At 42.2% G+C, this 23458-nt stretch overlaps 1 long non-coding RNA gene across 2 annotated transcripts in view; it reads left to right on the top strand.

Annotated features, from left to right (window-relative positions):
* LOC102005323 overlaps positions 1–22774 on the top strand; it is a 30351-nt gene extending 7577 nt beyond the window's left edge. The window contains exons 2-4 of one of the 2 annotated variants that reach the window (XR_259027.2): positions 14407–14470; positions 15632–15798; positions 22650–22774. This is a non-coding gene — a long non-coding RNA (uncharacterized LOC102005323). Of the gene's footprint in view, positions 1–14406; positions 14471–15631; positions 15799–17184; positions 17217–22649 lie in introns of those variants that run through there. The other variant, XR_001236325.1, reaches the window with a different exon arrangement.
* The last annotated feature ends 684 nt before the right edge of the window (positions 22775–23458 follow it).

Below are 23458 nucleotides of genomic sequence, written 5' to 3'. Positions count from 1 at the left end.
GCTGACTCTGGACCTTTCTGGTTCTCAATGGCAGGAGCAAGAGTGACCTGCTGCATGGCATGTATTCCCAGGGATTTCTCCATGTTTGAATGGTTCACACACATCCATGGGTGGGCATCTGCAGCTGGTGCATGGTGGGCCAATTGTGTCATTGTTTCTCTGTGTCATGGTTGTTCTCAATTGAGTGGCGGCAGCCAGCCTGAGGGCTGGCGCGCAACAGCGCTCACCTCCGCCTGGCTCCCCCTGCACCAGGGGCCCTCCTTCTGGGTGCCTACGAGGCAGGGAGTGAACCAGCCAGAAGACCGGCACTCCCTGCCCGTGGCTCCCCATGTGCCTGGGCGTGAATATTTTTCTTTAGGCACCCACATAATTGTTTCAGAAGGGAGCAGAAAATAATTCAACTGGTAAAGGGATTACAAAGAAATCTCTCCCCGTTTTTTTTAGAGCAACAGAAGAGATGCAAAGGCTTCATCTTTGCCTGCCCCCTAACTGGCTGAAAGACTCCCCTCTTCCTCCAACCCCTGGGGATTCATCATCTCCTTTTTCCCAAATCAGTACTCCTTGGATATTCACTTGTTCCTTAAAAAGCCTCAGCCTTTTGCTTTACCTCCAGCATCTCCCCTTTAGGATCCCTCTCTCCATTCTCCCTACCTTGTGCTACAAAACCTAATGACCATCGGGTTCAGGAAGAGAAATTTCCTGCCTGGGTAGATGAGGCAGGGTGAGAAGTAGGTGTGGGTGGGTGGCTAGAGCTAGTCAGGCAGGACAGGAATGGGGGAACTGTGAGGTGTGCACAGGAGGCATTCACACACCACGTGAGTCCTGGTCTTAATGTTTTTAAAGCATGTTCTAAACCATTGCTTTCTCACAAGCCCTATGTCGCAGGTATGATCCACAAATGTTTCCCTCCTGTGGCAGCATAAGCAAGACGTCAAACTTAAGCCCGTGTGTTCAGAATAAAAGATTCTTCCACTTCCTCCAACCCACTGGGATCTCGCTGCCCTAGCATTCAGCTCTACCTACAAAGAAGATCTTCCGGATTCTCAGGCCAGATCTCGCCATACTACCCCAGGCCTGCCTGGCCCAGCCTCTTCCTGGCCCACAGATGCAGACCCCAGGTCTCCAAGGCCATCCAACACCACTCCCTCTCTACCGCTTCCCAGGGCACACTCTGTTCCCAGATCAGCTACTAGCTGGATTTGGTTTCTGAGAAAGGCTCATCTGGAGCGCTCCCGCCACCGGAGGCCTTCTTGGCACATTGAAACCCAGCACTTCTGGGCATTCCGCAGCTGGAGCCTCCTCTGTGACACCCGCAGTGCTGCTGTTGCTTTGCTTTTGTTCTACAGGACATTACATTTATGATGCACTTTATATCAGTCGGATTTTTACTGTAATCATGCAGCTCATCACATGTAATTCTGACAACTTTGGTGTGTTTAAGAAGGAGATCCATATCTTTTAAGTTTAAACTCTGTAAAGTTTTGCTGTTAAGTTTTATCTTTCTTAAAAAGGAGTTATTTAACTCATACCCACTTACCCACCAATCAGAAGGAGACAAAGCGCTCTCAAGTTGGACTCCTTTACCCAGCGTTCATTTATCTCTGCTCCACTCCTCAAAGGCAAACACTGTATGAATTTAGCATTTATTGCCTTCCAGGAATCTTTATACTTAGGTTTTCTAAGTTTGGGGCCTTGTAGAGAAATCTTTCCTTGCCTCAGATTATAAAAAATAATGTCAATGTTTTCATATCTTTTAATCTTGAAGTGTAAGAACCTCTAGTATGTATAGAATAAGGGAGGCTTGGAGGCAACCTTATTTTTGGTTCCTGACTGTAATGGGAATGGGAGACTCTTCTAAAGTCCCTGTGCTTCCTGTAGGCTTTTTTGGGGACCTTTTTCAGGTTAAAGAAGTTCCATCATCTTTGTCACTAAGCGTTGTGTGTTCATTTGTTTTTTTTTTCCTTGAACACATTGAGATGTTGCGAGATGCTCTTTTGATTTCTATTGAAATAGCCAGGTTTTCTCCCCTGCTCCTTTCGTAACAGCATACTTCCGAGAGTTTATTCCTTCATGTCTGGGAGCCCCTTAACCGCGCTTACTTGGAAGACGGTTTGATGTTGCTGTCGGATGTGTGTTTTATTGCTAGTAAACTCTCCTTCCAGTTTTGGTTTGCTGGCTCCTTTTCTCTCCCAGCGTTAGTTTTCCTTGGGGCCTTTGGTGAAGGCCTTTATTCTCCTCTTCCCCTCTGCACAGCCCACTCTGTGGCCCTCCCTGGCTGGCCTTCCTGGCCAGATTCACAGGGAATGCAGACCCAGACCCTGGACAGGAAGGCATTGGCCTGGCTCTTGGGCTTTCTCCTTGTTGCTGCACCCCACGAGTCCAGCCTGGTAAGAGCTACAGCCTCGAGCAGCAAAACTTGCTGTTTTCAGGCTCCTTTCAGAACTCAGAAAACAGCACCCACAGTACTAAGCCTGGCTCCTGCTCTCCAGGATACAAGGAGTTCTTTGGAGCAGGAGTGGAACTGACATTCACCTCCAGCGTTTCAGAGTCCAGACACTCCTAGGAGCACAGTTTTAGCCCCTGTGTCCCACTGTGTGTATTTGTTGCTAGAACACAAAGAAGTGTGACTTTTCATTTGACTTTCTTCCAGTGGCCTTGTTTGTATGCGTGCCAGTGCTTCAATGAACACAGGGGCTTTTCCAAGCTTCCTTTTTAATGTGACTTCAATACTCCATCAGTACCTTGCATAGTTCTTCACGCAGGGCAGATGCTCCAAAAGGTCTCTGGAGTAGAAACCTCCATGTTCAGTCATCATGTTCAAGCAGAATAGAGTGAAGACCCATTGGAAACACGCTGTGGAGAGCTGGGGTGTGGCTCAGGGTGCAGCACTTGTCTAGCCCTGAGTTCATCTCCAGCCCTGTGAAGGGAAGCAAAGGAGAGGGGAGGACAGAGAAGGGGAGAGGAGGGGAAGGGAGGGATGAAGGGTAAGCTCAGAGACAGTTCATTCAGAAAGATGTAACATATTGTGGAGGAAATTTATTCCTCAGCCTTGATAGTCATGTGGTTTTCTGTTGTGTGTTCCAATCCAAAGGTTCCCCCCCACCCCCCGTGCTCATCTTTCCTCCCCAGACTTTGCCTCAATCCTGGACCTGAACCACCCCCAAAACAAAGGGGCAGCAGTCGGGAATCCACGGGAGGGACTCCTACTTCTTCACTAACAGTCTCAGTAATCCGAACAGACTTTTTTGCAGTAAGCCAGGGGGCCGTGCGTTGATTTGTATTCTTCACGTTGCTCTGTTATGCACTTGCTGTGTGGATAGGGCTCATGCTCTCCTTACATTTTGATACACTTAACCAAAGTCCCATAGAATTTTCAAGACTTTTGGCAATATTCTTCATAGAGGCTTTCATCAGTGATCCCAGGACTGACTTCTCCTTTATCTCCTTTACATTTTCAGCTCTGAGGTAACTTTTTAGCATCATCTTCTCCTTGTCCAGTATAGAGCTTTGGTCATAGTCTATCATTTATCAAGGCTCCTCTACCTCTTCTTCCTAAGTGCTTCTCTCACTCTGATGTAAGCATCACTTTTCTATGTTACAAACGGGAAAATAATTTTTCCTATTTTCTGCACTACTGTTCATTGTTTTCTTTACTTCTGACAGTCTGAATTTGAGGGTATCCCATCTTAAATAATCAGATATTTCATGGCCAAACACTTAATAGTTTGTGTTGGTCAGTTTTCCCTTACTCTCACAGATACCTGAAATAAATCATAAACCAGCTTTTTGAGCAAAAAAGTTTCATTTAGTCCCACACTTTGGGGGGTTTCAGGCCATGGCCCCGTGGCTCTGGGCCTATGCTGAGGCAGCAGCCATGGCCCAGGGAGCAGGTGGCAAAGCAAACAGCTCACATCACCACTGAGAATTCAAAGAAAGCAGCTGAGACCCCAGGATCCCCTTCAAGGCCACCACAAGGACCTAGCACCTCCTTCCCAACCCCACCCATCTGAGTCTCCAGTGGCTTTGTAGGATAGTCCAGATCCAAACTACAGCAGCTTTATTCCTTAAAAAATTAATAGTACTTATTATTTCTAAATGTGAGCCTAATTCAAAATTTAGGAAACAATTCATAAAACTATGCATGATCTCTTTTCGGATAATAAATATAAACACCCTTTACCTTGGAATAGATTTCATTTCATTTGGTTTTTGAGAAAAGAACAACTTGAGTGCAAAGAAAAAATGTATCAGCAAAGCAAACATCCATTATCCCCCTTCTGCCGTGAACTTGATGCCTCGTTCTTTCTCCGGGAGCCTTCTGCATCACGCTTCCTGAACGCAGTCTGTTTCTCTCAGGGATAGGCATTCCTGTGCTGAAAGTGTACAAACCCATGGGCATCTTCTGAGTCCATCTGTTTTGCTCTAGCTTCTTTTTCCTACAAACTTTTCAAATTGACACATGAAAACTGCACAGACCTCTTGGGCTCCCTGTGATGTTTCGTGTATGTATATGTTCTCTAATGGCCAAGTCAGGGGTCTTAATTACTTTTCTTGTTGCTGAGACAAAATACCTGACACCCACAAGTTAAGGGCAGAAAGGTTTATTTGGCTCACAGTTTGTAGAGATTTCAATGCATAGTTGGCTGGTTCCATGGCAGGGTGACATGGCAGAGGGACATTTCAGAAAAGAAACAGTCCATGGCAGGGCTAGAAGAAAGCAGCAAACAGCAAGCAACAGCAGCAAACCTGCCTTTCCCTTTTATGCCATCCAGGCTATAAGACTTGTGTGTGTTGCCACCCACACCCAGGGTGACCTTCTCTTTACCCACATCCAGAACTATGATCAACCAGTTAGTAGACCAATCCAGTACCAAGTGTTAACCCTTAACTGACATTCACACACCCTAGATTGCTACCTCCGAAAAGCCCCACCTATGACTGCAGGAAGCTTTGAGCGGAGCATCTAGATATAAGCCATAACACAAGGTAAGCAAATCTGTCTCTTCAAGCATTTATCAGTTTTTGAAGTAAAAAAAAAAAATCCCTTTTTTGAGATTAAAAAAAATTATATGTATATATATATATATAATATAATATAAATTCAATCTCTACATTTATTCCACTGTGCAATTAAAACCCCAGAACTTAGTTCTCCTCTCTGCTTTTAACTTAATTCCCTTACCCCATCTCTCTTTCCTCCTGACTTCCCCAGCCTCTGGTACTCACCATTTTGCTGTGTGTTATTATCTAGCTTCAGGAGGAGGGAGAAATAACTCATTGAGCTGGTGATTAAAATGTTGTCTGTTAAAGTCAACATGAGTATGTTACAGAGTGAAAAGAAAGCCTGGATACTTAACATAAATCAGGAGGCTCCAAAAGTAATGTTACCCTTCTGGAAAATCATTTGCATCTTCCCCATTACTAGAAAATCAATGTGATTATTCTAATGTTGTCCTTTGGTTAGAATTTTACCTCTTTTATAATTTGACTTATGCACTCATTTATAACAAAAGCTTTGTGTCTGGCAAAAAGAGCCACTTGTTCCTTTGATTCATATACTTTGATCCAGGTGGAAGGTTAACATCTGCTATGGTATAGAATGACCTATGAAGTTGTTTGTTCATGAAATATTGATTTGTAGCTTATGGTGACACGACTGTTTTAACCTGTCCTCGGTGGTATTATATGTCACATTTCATATTTTACTGTAGAGTAGCTATATTCTTTTTTTTAGATCAGAACTAAGACAGCTATTACCATTCATTGTAAGCGTTTATTATGGCTCACCCTGGGGCAGTGGGAGGGAAAAAGTTGTACCCTGGCTCTTTGGATGGTCACCTGCCTGTAGGAGGAACCACTGGAAGACAGAGGCGAGAGCTTACTCCTCATGCCGCACTGGGTCAGGTGTGCATGTTTATTCACACAGTCATTATCATCTTGTTTTAAAGGAACGTATGAGAGAGAGGGGGAAGGAGGGAAGGGAAAAGTGTCTTAGAAAGATGTGTCCTGTCCATGTACCAACCCCATGACAAATGTAACCGTTATGGACTGCAGAGAAGTACCGATAACAGTTAGAAAAATAAAAGAAAGATGAAGAATTCAGTCAAGACCGATTCCGTTTATTGCCTTTCAAACTGCCTTATTTTTGCCAAATATTGTTTTCACATAGTGGAAAGAAGGAGCTGCAGTGTCCTGCTTTTCCAAATTAATTTCAATTACATTTCCATATGTCAGCATGGTTTTCAGAGTTGGCGTTTTTATGCCTCTGCTGCATACACATCATTTTATGGGATGTTTTCGTTCGTCAGCCTGTGCCCCGCAGTTGACACCTGCGCAGCTGTGCGGCGAGCTCCTGCGGGGGTGTGACGTGTCTCGCTCAGCCAGCTCCTGGCCCTAGACGCTCGGGTTTTCCCCGCTGTGCTTTTGTTTCTGCAATCATAAATAGCGTTCCCATAAATATTCTTAAATAAGTAAATTTTAAACCTGTTCATTTCCTTGCAGAGTATTTTAAAGAGAAGAACTATTATGCCAAGTCGTACCCAGGGGTTTCCCAGCATCACATTTTTCTTTTCCCAGAAAAACTGGAACAATTGATAATATAATCAGAAAGCTCTAACATTTAAGTCATTCTCGAATCCAATAGCATTGTTGTTTTGCACTGAGTAAATAGGCACATAATAGTGATAATAATATACATAATAGTGTAGTAATATTGATCGATTCATGTTTACTAAATAAAGGAGCATGATATGGACTAATCCACATGATGTGTTCTTCTCTGTAGAATCCCTTGCCAGTGAATGCTCCATTCATTTCCTTTAATCATTTATCAAGAGGAGTTGAAAATTAGCCTTCATAAATGTGTATCAATTATTTGTATATTTTAGAAAGAAACCTTTTAAATCAGGTGGCACATGCCTGTAATCCCAGTGCTCAGGAGGCTGAAGCAGGAGGATTGCTGGGGATTCAAGGCCAGGCTGGACTACATAGCAAAACCTTGTCTCAAAAAAAAAAAAAAAAAAACTTTTAAAAAAGAATATCAAATATGTCAAGCATACAAAAATTATAGGAGATATAGAGCATATCATAAAAATATCATATAGATTTGTAAATTTAGCATTTTTCCAAATTTACTTTGATTTGCTTTTGTTTATTTTGATTTTTTACAAGATGCTGGGCCTTCCTCCTTTAAAGGTAGCCATAACTTAAAGTGCAGGGTATATTACAACTATGCACACTTTTATACTATTCACAAACATATATGTAAAAATATATACAGGTTTTGCTATTTGCAAATGTTACTTAAATGTTCTGTATATGTCACACTGTAAATTTTCTCTTCCTCTTATAATTATGCTATTTAATGTCATTGTCTTTGAAACATAAGTCTAGTGGATTTATTTTAGAGATTGTATCATATCTCAAATTATTGATTGAGTTCCTGTTGAAGATCATGTCAGTTTCCTATTTTTTAAATTACAAATCATAACTCAGTGAACATCTTATATCCCATTCTGTGCCCATTATTTATCTGATAAAATAAACATTTTTAATTTTGGAATTTCCTTAAAAATTTTGCAGTCATAGAGGAACTTTCTCACATTTTAATTTTCACACTTTAGTGTTGAATTCACTTGAGGTTTGACTCTTGTTCCTGGCACGTGTGATGGTAACACCCTGTTTTTCTATAATGGTTAATGAGTTGTCTTCCAGTCCTTGTTGAGCCCTCCATTCCCCACTACTCAGTCATTTCTGCCATAGACATTATCTAACTTCAGTATGACTGTGCCTTGGGCCCTTCCTTCTGGTTCACTGGTGTGTGAATCTTCCGCCAAACTTTGGCTTTCTCATGTGTTTGGTACCTGATAGGAATACCCCTCCTTTATTCCTCCAGATTTTAATGCTGATTCTTATTCATCTACTCTTCCATACATAAGCAGGTGTCACTTAGCATTGGGTGTACACTCAGTGGTTGACATCCAGCCACCTCTAGGCTCCCCACACTGCTAGCCTCTATGGGACCTCACTTTAATATTCAATAAAGAAGAGGAACAAGATGGCCCTTGTGCAAGATATTTTGGGGATCATCTCCCTGCATGTGCACCAATTTGAAGAGGTATTCACTCATCGGACTATCTGGAGAAGAGCCAAGTGAGAAATCACAGTTCCTGGTTATAGGACAGTAATGGGAACAGGGACAGTGAATAAAAGCAGGATAGGGAGAGGCACCAGCATCACCTAATAAAGCCACCTCTGTTTGGGGAGGGGAAGGAGTTCACTCCAGGCCTCAGACTTAAAATACAATACCAGAAGGGGCTTGAGAATGGTAAGTGGGTAGATGGCTTATTCAAAGAGATCATAACAGTAAAAATCCCAGGTCTAGACAAGATAAAGATATCCAGGATATCTTTATTTTTTTATCTAAGATAAAAACATCCAGGCACAGACTAGCCAGAGGTCGTCAGTCACTTTAACTCAATCCAGTTTACTCAAGACATAATCAATCTCTCAAAGCTAACAATAAAGAGAAGATTTTTGTGGCAGCAAGAAAAAGGAAAAAGGTAACAAAGAAGGCTGTTCCAGCCCATCTGACAGCAGGCTTCTCAGCAAAAACCTTACAAACTGAAAAAGAATGGGGTGAGAATTTCACAGTTCTGAAGGAAAAGTGCCAAGCAGGAGCACTGTCCCCAGCCAAGCTGTACTTTGACAATGAAGAAGGGACAAACGTAATCGGAGAGAACGTCTCTCCCCCAGACCTCTACTAGAAGAAGTGCTAAAAGGAGTTCTGCACTGGAAGAAAGAGACATTAACACAGAAGAAAACATCAGGAAATTTGAAACTCACTGGAAAGAGTAACTGTACAGACAAATTCAGGATGCTCTAATATTGTGTATCAGATACATAAACCATATGTTTAATATAAAGACTAAACAAATTAACTACAAACAGTACATTAAAATATTAGAGACAGGCAAAAGGTAAAGTAGGACATCAAAAATCAAATTATAGAGAGGAATGATGAGCAAGTTAAGTTCTTTATTTTTTATCTGTTTTGTTTCTTTTCTTAGCTTTATGATCATGTTGTGTTGCTACCATTTAAAAATAGCTGGTTGTACTTGAAACATTTATTTTGTAGTGTAATGGTAACTTTGAAGCAAAAATCTATAATAGATAAGGCAAAAATAATATGCAAGAAATCAAGACACACTATGAAAGTAAATCATTTAACCTCAAAGGAAGGCCATAAGTGAGGGAGAAAAAAAAAGAACTATCATAAAACTAGAAAACAAGTTATAAATTGGCTATAAGGCCTTACCTATTGATAATTACCTCAAATATAAGTGGATTAAATTCTCCAACTAAAATAGTGGCTGAAGAAAACAAAACAAACAAACAAATAAGATCCAACTATATATGTTGTCTAAAGAAATTCACTTCATCTGTAAGGGCACACACAGAATGAGAGTAAAAGACTTGAATAAGATGTTCCATGCAGATGAAATCCAAAGAAAGTAGGAATCATACTTACACCAAATAAAATAGACTTTAAAATAGAACAAGTGAAAAATAGACTAGGAAAGTCATTATATAATGATAAAGAGATCAATTCAGCAAGAGGAAATAACAATTCTAAATATATAAGTACCCAATGCAGAATACCCAAATACACAAAGCAAATATTAATAGATCTAGAAGGAGAGAAGCTCAGTACAATAACAATTGGGATCCTAATACCCCACTTTCAGTGATGGGCAGATCACCCAGACCGAAAACCAGTAAAGAATGAACAGGATTAAATAGTACCCTAGATCAAATGAATAAAACAGACATCTACAGAATATTACATCCAACAACTGCAGAATCCACACTTTTTTGCAATCACCTGTGAACTATTCTCTGGGATAGAGCATATATTAAGCCATAAAAGTATCTAAACATATTTTTAAAAATCAAAGTCATATCAAATATCTTCTCTGATCACAATATAATAAAACTAGAAATCAATGACAAGAAAAACTTTGAAAACTATACAAAGACAGTGTATGGAAGTTAAACCACTTACTCCTGAACAACCAGTGGATCAGAGAAGAAATCCAGACAGAAATTTTAAAATTCTTTAAATGAATGAAAATGGAAGCAGAACATACCAAAACTTACAGGATACAGCAAAAGCACTAGTAAGATGGAATTTAAAGAAATCAACACCTACAACAAAAAAGGGGAATGATCACAAACAAGCTGTCACTGTGCCTCAAGGAGCTGGAAAAATAAGAACCAAACTAGCGATCAGTAGAGGGAAAGAAGTAATAAGTCAGAGCAGAAATATTTATTTATTTTTGGTCTTATTTTTTTTTTTTTTTGAGACAGGGTCTCATTATGCAGTTCTGGCTGTTCTTGAACTCACTTTGTAGCCCAGGATGGTCTTCAACTCACAATGATCCTCCTGCCTCAGCCTCCCAAGTGCTGGGATTACAGGTGTGCACCACCACACCCGGCTCGGAGCAGAAATAGAGGCTATAAAAACCATGCAAAAGACCAATAGAACAAAGAGTTGATTCCTCAAAAAGATCAGAACGCTTGACAAATTTTTAGCTAGGTCAATTAAGAAATTGAAGATTCAAATAAATAATATTGGAGATAAAAAGGAATATATAACTGTCACCACAGACATATTAAGGATCTTTAGAGAGTACTGTGAAAAGCTATATACTAACAGATTTGATAACTGCGAAGAAAAGGACATGTTCCTAAGCACATGCACCTTACCAAGACTGCGTCATGAAGAAATCAAGAACCAAAACAGACCGGTAATGAATAACAAGACTGACTCAGTACTAAAAAGCCTCCCATCAATGAAAAGCCTGGAACCACATGTGTCACTGAAGAGCTCCCCCAAACACTTAAAGAAGAACGGACACCAGTCCTTCTTACATTACTGCACAAAGTTTAGGAGGAGGGAAGTCTTCCAGAGGCATTTGTATGAGTCCAGCATTACCCTGATACCAAAACCAGGTAAGGACACAACAAACAAAGCCAATTAAGAGGCAATATTCTTGATGAAGATACACATGAAATCCTCAGCCAAATACTACTCCCTTTAGCAATTTAAAGAGAGGTAAGTTACCTGACATGCTCATTCCCTGAGTTACGTTACCTGACATGCTCACAATTCTTCCAGGAATGATTACACTGTAAGATATGGCCCATTCCTCGGTCTTCAAAGCTGCACTATTGACTGTTTTTATAGCTTAGTCTAGAAGAACTAATACCAATACTTTATGTAAGAAAAAATGACTCAATTTTATTTTACTGTGTTAAAAAAATGACTCAATTTTATTTTACTGTGTTAAAAAGACCATTAAGTGCTGATCATATCTTTTATAGCATACACAGCCCTGGACTATGTCTCCGAATGGCTATGAACTACATTTCTGAGGGATGTGTGTGCTGGGAGAACAACAGGTAGCTAGCAAAGGATGTTAATGAATTGGATTCTCCCCCTGTTTTGAGTTCCACTTTTTGTTACTAGTTTTGCAGGTATATTCACAAATGTCTTACATAATGTTTCCTTATAAATAAAATTCTAAATCTGGATTAAGAGGTGCACAAGATAATGGATTAGCCTGAAGACACAGAAGATCTTGATTTCTGAATGCCCTGGGTCAAGCCACTTAAATTCCCTGACCCCCTAATTTCTCCTATTAAACTGGAAAATTAAAGCTAAAATATTGATGCTTCTGATTCTGGAGTTAATTCAACGTGAAGAAAACTAACTTCCTAGAAGAGACACCAGCAAATAGCATGCATTTGGAAGAGTGAATGAATCTTAGTACAGGAAGAGAGAAAACATTATTTATTAATCACCCTTGCTGATTGCTCCATTGCCCTGTAATCTATATACTATGTGAGAGTTGAAAGTATAGTCTGCTTCTGTTATGAAAATCCATTTATTTAATAACTAATCTTTAACTATATTTTCTTTCCCAATGTGTTCTTCAGTGATTAGTAAACAGAAACAGCATAATGATGACTCTTTCTAAACAGTCAAACTAAAATGTTTTCTCAAGCACTTAGCTAACTAATAGGGCAGAGTGTGGAAATAGGGGGGATAAGGCTTCTTATCAATAATACAGGCATTATTGAAGAAGTCAACTTCTTCTGCTAGAAAAGTCACCTGGAGGTGTACCACATCAAAGAGCAAACATGTGCTGAGATCTATTTGTCCTGATTATTCCCTTTGGCATGTTGCTGAATTCCTTGTACTGCTCTTTGATTGCTTTTGAACTCTGCCCCACCCTAAATGTGGAGAACCCAGAGAAGAGATAGTTCTGGCATAAGGGTCAGCAGCAGGCACAGAGCGGTGATGCTGGGGGCTGCTCCATGCTGAGATTCTCTGGGAGCCTTCTCGGCCCAGGAGGACCTGGGAGGGGTCCTTAGCCTCCCACCACACCCAGGAGTTGGGAGTGACCATCGGGAAGTGCATTGCTTCTAATTTAATTTTCCTTGAAAAATAGTCCTCAGTATATATTGTGTGTATTTCAGTGACACTAAGCCACCATGCACTTAGCTGCAACATTATTTTGTGGGTTGTTTTGTTTTGTTTTGTTTTTTTAAAGAGAAGAACAGTAAAAACAATGATACAAAATTTCAAAACAAGGTGACAGGAGAGTAACAATAGTTAATATATTGTGTATTGTTATATTCAAAGTAGTTGCTCAGATTACAAGACCTAGGCATGAAAAATTAATCAAACAATATAATCATGAATGTTTCTCTTCAATGAACTAAAAGGAATTAGTAGTATAATTATCTTACCTTATATATATATTTGTATATTTATATATTTTTTATATATTTACATATATATTATATTTTTATATATATTTGTTTGTCCCTTCCTTCTTGTCTCCTTTCCCTCATCCCAGTTTCTCTTTCCTTTTGAGCAGTTCTTCCCGTTTCATAATATCTATTGTACATTTTAGATCTTATTTATACTTTCAGCTTCTTACACTAAGGGCACAATGCAATGTTTATACATGTGAGTCTGATTTATTTCACTTATGAGTATGGTCTCTAGTTGCATCCATTTACTTACAAAATTCTTAAGTTTATCCTTCTTTATGGCTGGGTAGTACTCCATTATATAAAAATACCACATCTTTTTTTTATGCATTCCTCTGTTTATGGGCATTTGGGTTGTTTCCAAGATTTAGCTATGACAAATTGTGCTGTTATAAACATGGGTGCACATATATCACCATGGTATGATGTTTTTAATTCTTCTGGGAAAATAACCAGAGGGGGAATAGCTGGGTTAAGTGGGACCTCTATCTTAGTTTTTGAGGACTCTCCACACTGATTTCCACAGTGGTTGCACCAGTCTACACTCCCACCAGCAGTGGAGAAGGGTTCCTTTTTCCCCCACAGCCCTGCCAGCATTTGTTATTGGTTGATTTCTTGAAGATAGCCATTCTTTCTGGGATGAGATGGCATCTCAGTGTTGTTTTCATTTGCATCTCTTGAATGACCAGTGATGTGCAACATTACTTTGTGATCTAGTAAAAAAGAAAAAGCTGTGACATGCTGGTAACATCACCACTTGGAAAAGTCTTTCTTGGACCTGTAGGGCTTCATCCTGCTCCAGTCAGCATCTTGACGAAGGAACTCAGCCCCTCCTCCTTCATCATCACCTACTTAGGATACATTTTGACTGCTGGGTTCATTCTTTCACTCCACCACAATGGAAGTTCCAGAGAGCAAAGGCTTGTCTCTGCCCCTCTCCCTCGCCTCCCCCTCCCCTTCCCCCCTCCCCCCCCTCCCCTTCCCCTCCCCTTCACCTTCCCCCCCTCCTCTTCCCTTCCTCCCTTCCTCCTCCCCTCTTCCCCCCTCCCCTTCCCCTCCCCTTCCACTCCCCCTCCCTCTCTGCCCTACAGCAGGGCCTGAGACATAATGGGCACACAGTGATTATTTTTGAATTTTTGAGTAAATGTTACAAAATTTCAATCTCAAGGCAAAGCATCTCACGCTTTTCATGCATATACCTGTATTCTATACCTTTTCATCATGTAAATCATATGTATTTGCTACACACACAAGTCAATATCCATTTTTTAATTCTTTTTCTCAATTTAGATCTAATTAATGACTATCTTTGAGCAATTCAAATTGAGCAAAATCATTAAGCTTACCATACTTTTATGTTACAGATCCTAGCTCTGTCTCAGCAGAGAGTGGATTTTGGTGATTAAAATACGGTTACGCACTGTTCCCTGGCCCCCTTGACCACTGCCCATTGGGCTGAAGGGAAGGAGGGCAAACTCGGCTTTAGTGTCCCCTCTCTGTCACCGGGGCTACCTGCCCTCCTTGTCCCCAGATGGTGTCTTTGAGCCTTACTGTCTCTTTCAGGTTCTTCACCAGTCTAGGCCGGACTCCACTGCCACAAAAGTAGATGGAAACCACACAGGCCCAGGTGATTTTCCCCATCTTGTTCTCTCGGGTATGCTCTGGTTGTCATCACTGCTGACTCCGAGAAAAATTAAAAAGAAACGGAAAAAGCCCCTTAGTGACTCCAGGTGGGGTTTGACACCACGGCTATTAAGCACACTCCGAGAAGCAGTCCAGGCGTGATGCTGGCTGTGGCTGGACACTGAGCTGAGTATCTCACAGGTTGCCCCCTGGCTTCTCAGAGCAGGTCTATGGCAGAAAGCTGGGAAATGGACAGCCAGAGACAGAGTGGTCCCTGTCACTCTCCCCTGTGGGCTGAGTGACTGAGCTAAAGACCTGGCGTTGAGAAATGGCCCTGGATGACCACAAGGCCCTAATGCAGTCACAGATGTCCACATGAGAGGGGGCAGGGGGAGGATGGACACGGGCAAAAGAGAGGTGGGTGGTGGAACCACAGAGGCAGAGCCTGAGATGCCAGCAGCCGCCAGAGACAGCAAGAGTGGGAAGGGAGACTCCCGAGGGTCCTGGAGGGCCAAGCCCTGCCCACCGCAGGGCTCCATCTCAGATTTCCAGCCTCCAGGACTGAGAGAGAACAAAGGTCTATCTTCTATGTACTCAATTTGGGGTGCCTTGTTACCACAGCCACGGAGCGTAAGATGCCTACAAATCGAAGATCAAAAGCTTTTTCATTTTTAAAAGCACACTTGGGCCTGGAAAGGTTCAGTCAGTGTTTACACAATTAATTCTTTCTAGGGGCAGACTTAAAACCCCCACTGTCTGGCTTTAGAGCCTGTGCTCTTAAATCCTAGGTTCTATTTTCAGCTGAATCATGAAGCAAATGTATGTATTTATTTATTCTAGTGTCATGACGGACCAATGAAGCAAACTTTTATCTTCTAAATCCTACTTTTAAAAAAAGACTCAGTAATAAAATTTCAGAACTGATCAATGAGATTCTCTTCCTCCCAATATTAGGAAGAATCAAAAAGGAATCCCCTAGGCAACTAATGCTGCAGGAAACCAAACAAGGGCCCTTAGGCTAAGAGGTTTGATGAGTTCACTGAGGAGACAGCATTCATTATGATGTCCCAGGTCACACCTGCCCCTTCATTGTGAAGTACCTCACATCATGCGGAATGAGGAGACCGGGTTGAGCATCTCTAACCCCATGCTTGTGTCTTTGCAGGTGAAGGCCCACGCATTCCTTTGAGAATGTTTTGAAAGGCACTAATGGTTTCTCAGATAAATGCTTGTCTGCATGTTCACAGAGTATTTTGTGTTCGATATGAAAAGGCTACAGAGCACTCCCGGCCTCCTGTGTGCTCGGATCTCCTGTAATCCCATGATTTTATGGTAAGAATCTGGTCTTACAGTTCTGCTAATAAATCTACAAAGTAAGATAATGGTTTGACATGGTAGCTGGCACAGGGAATATCAGCAGTGTGCCAGAAAGGGCCCTGGATTCAAAGGACACAGATTTACTCTGTTCTTACCGTTTCTTTAAGATATTGTTCATACTTTTATAATAATAAATGTGCGTTCCTGGGTGCACCAGAGAGAAGGGCTGTTCATGTTCCTTTTCCAACCTCTTAGTCTTAGTTTTGCACTGTCGGGAAATTGTATTTGTGAAAAGGTTTTGTCAACCACAAGACATTTACAGTTGGGCATCCCTTCGCAAACCCTGAATACCATAATATTTAACTGTGTTCTGGGCTTGTTACCAAGAAGGGACTTTACATGTTCTTCTGAGAAGTAGTGGGATGAAATCACTGTCTGTCTGTCTGTCTATCCAAGTGACCTGGGAAATCTAGTCTATGTACGACATACCTCTCATAATGTTTTTTCCCCTGAAATGGGCACATATTTGACATGAAATAAGTGTTTGAGATTTGAGTCAAACAGATAATTTGACCAATTTACTACTTCCTTTTGTACCTTTCCACTGCTGGCTCTACCTGTTAGAAATGGATTTAAACTGATAGATGACCCTGACATGTGCTGATCTTCCTTTAGCATATATCACATGTTGTTTCCTGAGTAAGCATTCATGCACTTAACACATGGGCTCACAAATATTGACCAGCTTGTGAGGAATTAGTAAGGTTAAGGCTCCTAAAATGCCAAAAGCAGACCTTAGTTTTAACGATACTCAGTGGGAAATAAAAAGAATGAATTCATAGAAACATGAATAATTCTATGATAGTGAGTTACTTATTCTGTTTTTCTTCTGGTTATAAGATACTAAATAATAATTATATAGAATTTGGGGTTAAAGAAAAAGTATAAAATCTTTTGTATTTTCCTCTATTATGTATAAATTATTGTATAAAATGCAACTTTTGTGTACTTTTAGCCCATTGTATATAGATTATTGCATTGGAAGTATTGTAAACTTACACAGATCAACAATTTAAACTCATCAAGGTTACCATTCACTGTTAGGAAAGATGTGTAATGAGCATCTTGCACATTAATTGCAGGATTTAAACCTGACTGATTGGAAGACAGCAGTGACTCATGTATTCAGTGGAAGGGCTTTAGGAAGGTGATTGGCTCATGGGGGTGGGGCACTAAACCCATGTGTGGCTTCATCCATGAATGAGCTCATAGATGAATGTGCTGCTGGGAGTGAGGCTGGTCAGAAGAGGTCGGTCACTGGTGGTATGACCTGAAGAGCGCATTCTTGTCCTTGACTCTTTCTTCTCTCTCTTTGATTCCTGGTTGCCATGGGTTGAGCAGCTTTTGTCCACCAGGCCCTTCCATGACGCCATTTCTGCCTTGGAGCCAGCCAACCGTGGACTGAATCCCCCAAAACTGTGAGCCAAAGTAACCTCTCTTCCTTTAAGTTGTGGGTGTTGGGTATTTTGTTACAGCAAAACTGACTAATACAGTTTTATAAAAGCAACCTGACTTGGAGCCTTCTCTTGTTTCCTGCTCTTCCTTTCCTCTCCTGAGCAGGACAGAGCTGCCCCTTTGGTGTGGAAGGCAAGAGGGACATCTAAGGATAATGGGGAGACCCCATCAAGCTATCTACTGTAGCAATTTTTGGTATAGTAGATATTTGACTTTTTCTTTTTCCCCAGCACACTGTGAATTCTGTGAAGGTAGATCCACTGCACTTTGTCATAGCAACTGGGCAGTTCATAGAGGAGATACTCACTGTGAGAACCACTCACATTTCCAAGGCTTGGACAGGATGACCCTAACCATCTGGAATGTGTGTCCTCTTTTCTAGTCTCCAGAATCCTTGTGTCCCCATTACAGGTGTCAGTGTGGTTCTTCTGGTCAGTGCCCCCGACAACTCCTCCATCCCTTCTGCCACAGGACACCTCTGCATGCAACACGCTTTGGGTGGAAACAGCTGAGCACCAGGCAGAGATGCACAGCACTGTGCACGCTTCACCACATTCCTATCACCCTTCTGCCTGCTTTAACCTGGATCAAATATCCAAATTCTTCATCCTACTTTGTTTTCACAAATCTCATTTTCATTACTGTATAATTTTGACTATTACTGTTCTCTCTGGCTTTGCCACATTTTTTATGCTACTTTCTTTTTTTCTTTTTTTTTTTTTTTGGTTTTTCTCCGGTACCAGGAACCGAACTCACGACCTTGCGCTTGCCAGGCAGGCACTTTTGGCCGCTGAGCTAAATCCCCAGCCCCTATGCTACTTTCTAAATCTAGAGACCAGAGATCTAATCTAGAAGAAGGTGCCTTACTATCTTGCTAAGTTGGTGCTTGCTCTGCCTTCTTTCTGCAAAACATCTTGGCAGGTGCTCATAGCTGGCTGATGCTGGGGCTTCGCTTATAGCCTGTGGTGTAGAAAAATGGAAGACCATTCAAGTCCTGGGTGGGATTCATCCCATCCTGTGAACTTAAGACTGTGCCTGATCATGGTGCTGACCTCAGCAGGTGACAGGCAGGTACATGTGCTAATGCTCACGGAGCTTTCCGAGCTCAGTGCTGGCCCATAATAAGTGTTAGTTATTGTTTCTGTACTGATTTCACTGTTGCCATTACCTGTCGGGCACAATACACTTAAAAACTTAACACAGAGTAAATCACTGAAGTCTGAGGTAAGGAGAAAGGGCCAGGGTAAGGCAAAAATGTGTGTCCTCAGGGATTTGTGCCTACTCATTAACAAAGGGTGGATTTTTTTTTTTCACCAAGTGTAGCATGGGGCTTGGCTCATGCTGGAAAATGTTCATCAGGTGGGTTAATGCAGCTTATCCTGGTACCGTCTCTAGAACCTCTTTGTCAGCAAGCAAGATTTTTTTGTCCTATTAAACAACCATAAAGCAAGGGGAATGTCTCCGGAGGGGCATCCTCGGAGAAAGCTTTCCTCCCACTCTCCCTGGGGCAGCATTATGCAAGCAATTTTGGGAAACTCTGGGGTCTTTACTGTAAGACCCGTAACTCACAGCCCAGTGACTGCAGAGACCCTATGGACTCTCCATGGTCCTCAGAGCACGGCTCTCCCAGGCACTGTTTATAAGCTGCATGGGGCCCAGTGATGGTTGATTACTGCAGTCCTGTGGAGGCAGCAAACACTGAAGAATGGTGGATTGTGTTCCTCCAGGTCCCCACTCTGGTCGCTGAGCAGCTTCCGCACTTCCACTTCCTGGGCAAGACCGCAAGGTCTCCTTCTGCCTTGGCCACTGCTCTGCTTCGGCAATGTGGTGGGGACAGATGCCCGGATAATACAATAATTATTTGCTATTTGGAGACAATTACAGGAAGGCATGAAACATAAATTTGAAGCATATGTATGGAGAGGAAAAAGATGAAATGACTGCACTTTATAGGTGACATAATTTTAAGTCTAGAAATAGCAAAAAGAAACAACTGAAAATGTATAAAAGTTTAAAAATTCCTTAAAGGTATACACACAGGTAAGGTGAACACACTAAATGAATATTGTTCCTATACATCAGCAATGCCCACATGTTTAAAAATTAGGAACGTGGGGAGGGAAAGGCAAGGGAAGTAAAAAGAATTAAGATGTGTTATGTACATGTACCAACACCCCGTGACGGGTACAGTCGGTATATACCGCAAACATGGACTATGAGTAAAATATATTTACTTTTCATGTATGAGAATAACTCCATAGCAGGGCTACAATCTTAATAACCATAGGGACCTAAATGAAAAGTACACACACCTGGAGCACTGGAGGATAGAATGATGCAGCGGTAGAAATGAGGACAGTACTTGCAGTCGCTGGGGCAGCCTGACCACAGAACAGGCAGGTGAAGTGACCATCCCCATGGGGTCCTGCCACTCAAGTGCACCCCAGCCAGCCCATGTGTCATGGGAGATGCTCAGACACACCAGCAAGCGCTGCTGGGGTCTTGGCATGGTCTGGCTCCTGATCCGGGTGGACCCTTGTCCCTGGGTACCCTCCCCTGCTTTTGCGTCAGCCCAGGGTGCGGTCTCAGCAGACCTCCCCTGGCCATTGTGTGACAGTTACACAGCGACCCACTCACCCCTCCACCCACCTGGCCTTCTTCTCTTTGTGGCCTCTGCCAGCTTTGAACCTAAGAGATTCGGCTGCAGTCTCTCCCTACCGGTGGTAGTTTCAGGAGGCCAGGGCTATTTGTAGTTCATCTTTACTGCAGTATGAATGGATGAGTGTAATGAAGTGCGCATACCTTTAAAAGACAGAAAACTACCAAAAATAAACCATTCACCTTGAGACCATAAAGAAATGAAGTAACCAGATGCACAAAGTTTCTCTTATATGGGAAACTCAAAGTATAAATAAAAGAGCAAAATAAAAGATAAGTGATAGGAAAAAAATAGATCCTTGGTGAATGTGAAGGGACTGCAATGGAGGTCAGGAGGAGGAGTTGTAAGAAGGTTCAGATGCCTTCTGTCCATGCACCAGGCACTCAGGATGAGTGGAGTCATGACGTACCGCAGATGTGTACTAATAAAAAGCAAAAATTTAGGAAATATTATATGTGCTATGGTAATAATATTAGGATGGGTATTTTTTTTGTTTTCCAAACATTTTGTGTGTTGGATTATTACCTTTATTTATTAAAACACACTTAAACAGTTTAAAAGGATGATTGTCCTCATGCCTAGCGAGCTCATTTCCCTAATAGTTTACTAGGGATAGAAGGATATAGTAGGAACAGCCAGGCTCATTATGCAAACTGACAACAAAAGCAAACACATACTCCATCTTCATTAGGCTCCTCTGGTTTCCTCGTTTCAAATCAAGTTAGGTGCACTCAGCTACCGCTGGTGTCTATTTCTTGGGAGCACATCATTTATCTTCACCTTTAATTACTATCTTTTCTTCTAAATAGATCGTATGAACTTTATGATCCCAAATCCAATACCTCCAGCTATTCTCACACTGAAGTTAGTTCATAAAATAAATCACATTTAATCTAAATGTTCTTCAATGTATTTTCCTTGCGTTCTAGTTGAATCCTTCTTTAGTTACTAACACTGTCAGTGTTCTGTTTTGGTGTTATGCAGTTGCTGGATCTAGTCATTTTAAAAAGTCTTACACATTCAACACACATTTGATTGGGTTATTTTAGTTTTTGGCGAGATGGGGTCTCACCGTGTTTCCCAGGCTGGGCTCAAATGCCTGGGCTCAAGTGATCCTCCCTCCTCACCCTCCCGTATTGCTGGGACTATAGTGTAGGCCACAGTGCCAACTGGACTGCGATGTTTTAAATTGATTGATTAAATAATGTGATTATTTATAAAGTGGTTACTTTAAGAAACCTTTCATATTAGAGTGAGCAAGAGAGTTAGGATGGTTGCTAATAACTGCTAAGGGGGAAGACCACCCCGCTGTCATTTTACAAAGGAGGCTAGTTTGGAACCTAGTCACCTCATTGCATGAGGACTCCCTAGCGTCCATTGCAGATTATGGAGTTCTTCACATTGCGAGGTTAATCCACGAAGGAGCTTTGGGGCCTATTTTCAACCACCTTCCTTCCTCAGAATACATCAAGATCTCACTAAGAAGGAAAAAATGTTCACCACACTGAGGTTCCCAAGGAAGACCCTGGAGACCCTACTCAAATTTCAGTTATAGCCTTGTGACTGTGGAATGGGAATTGAAGTTTGTGTCTTGGCTACATTCCGTTCTATTAAAGGCCAGTAGCTAGTCATTCCTACATTTCTGGGAGCTGTTCAAGATTTACTACTAAGCGAAGCCCAAACAGTTGGAATTAGTTGACCTAATGAAAGGGCTTTGTAACCTTTCAGAAACATCAAACATTCCCACTCAAGCGAAAATGAAGTTGGCAGCTGTCCGCCCGTGCTCAGCACACTCCAAGGGGCAGCAGGTCCCTGCAGCAGTCAGACCCTGGACAAGTGTGTGCGTTTCTGTTCCATGACCCCAACAAGCTCCATCCGGCCCCTTGGTGAGGTCTTGATCTCTTTATCTGTTCTCTTGGCCCCTAAGGTAATGACAACCCTCTTGCCAAACAAGTTTGCCACAGGATGTTTGCCTGGCTGTATTCCCACCAGCAAAGCAGTCACACATTCATCCTGAAGCAACATCTAAATGTCTGAAATAGAAAGGTCGGTGCCTGTGTTAGGATGTTGTGCAGGACGAGACCGTGCCTTGACATCAGAGATCCACCATGTACTGTGTCCAGGCTGTCCCAAGCTGTATGTGAGAGTGACACACAGGCACAGGAAGTTCCAGAGCTGGGCTCAAAAGGAGCTTAAGATGGAATCATCCATCCACAGAGAAACTCCTCGGGGGAAAATATGTTACTCAGTTTTCCCTTACCATAATGAAATACCTGAGAAAGATGACTCATAAAGAGAAAAGGGTTATTTTGAGTCATGGTTCTACAAATCCAGGCCAAGATCACGTGGCCCTGTTGTTTTCTGCTCCGGTGAGAGCCACACATCAGAGCAGGAGCGTGTGTAGGAATAAACCACCCATGACAAGAGCCAGGGAGTAAAGACGAAATGTGTCCTTCTTGGGGACACACTCTGAGTAACCTAAGAGTTCTAAGAGTCTTGCCATCTGCTAAAGGTTCATAGAACCTCCCAAGAGCCTCCCTGGGGACCCAGCCTCTGACACATGGACATTTGGGGGGCACCACCCCCTGCAAATCATAGCAGATACTTACTAGTGAGAGTAGGAAATGGAATCTGTGGCTGAGGCTTCTAGGTCTTCTACTGTCCATTAACTTTTTCCCTTATCGTCCCCTAGTTTAAGCTGAGCCTATGGCTGTTCAGCAGAAGGCTGTTTCCTAGCTCTCTCGCAGCTGAATATGGCCTTGCAGCTAGACTCCAGCCAGTGAAACTCGGGTCCAAATGTTGCACACACTTCTGTGTTGTATGCCCGAAAGCTAAGGCAGCATACTCCACCCCTTCACCCCTCATCTGGAAAGTGGACGGAAACAAGGAGCAGTGCCACAGACTGCAAGCTGAAAGCCATGCACTGAGGAGAGCAAGCAAAGAATCCAGGTCTCCAACACAGAAGCAGCGGGTCACCTCGGCTGCTTGCACTCCCACTGTCATGAGAGGTAGAAATTCTTCCCATCCCATTGAAGCCACTGACATTTTCTCCAGTGGTACAGCAGTTAGATTTACATCTGAACCAACAAAAGGCCAAGACCTAGAAAGGTAGATATCTCATTCCTTTCTCTGCTGCTATAACAGTTCCCCAGAGTGGTAGTTTATAAACCCCAGAAGTTTGTCTGACTCACAGTTCTGAGATGGAAGTTCAAGAGCACGGCCCTAGCATCTGGCAAGAGTCTTCCTGCTACATGTAAACATGGTGAACCCACAAGCAAGGATGGGCTAGACAGCAAGAGAATGCGAGGGCAACCTCGCCCTCATCAAGGACAGGACCTGGCTGCAGTAACTAGCCCTTCTCGTGATTACAGCATTGATCCTTTGCAGAGGGCAGAGCCCCTATGGTCCCAACCACCTCTTCCTGGTTGCACCTCTTAATACTGTCCCGGTGGCAGTTAAATTTTGTCACGAGTTTTGAAGGGGATGTTCAAAGCACACCAG

Source organism: Chinchilla lanigera, unplaced genomic scaffold (genome assembly GCF_000276665.1).
Source record: "Chinchilla lanigera isolate Chin_1 unplaced genomic scaffold, ChiLan1.0 scaffold00001, whole genome shotgun sequence".
Taxonomy (NCBI): Eukaryota; Metazoa; Chordata; class Mammalia; order Rodentia; family Chinchillidae; genus Chinchilla; species Chinchilla lanigera.
This window is presented reverse-complemented; position numbering and strand designations above follow the sequence as displayed.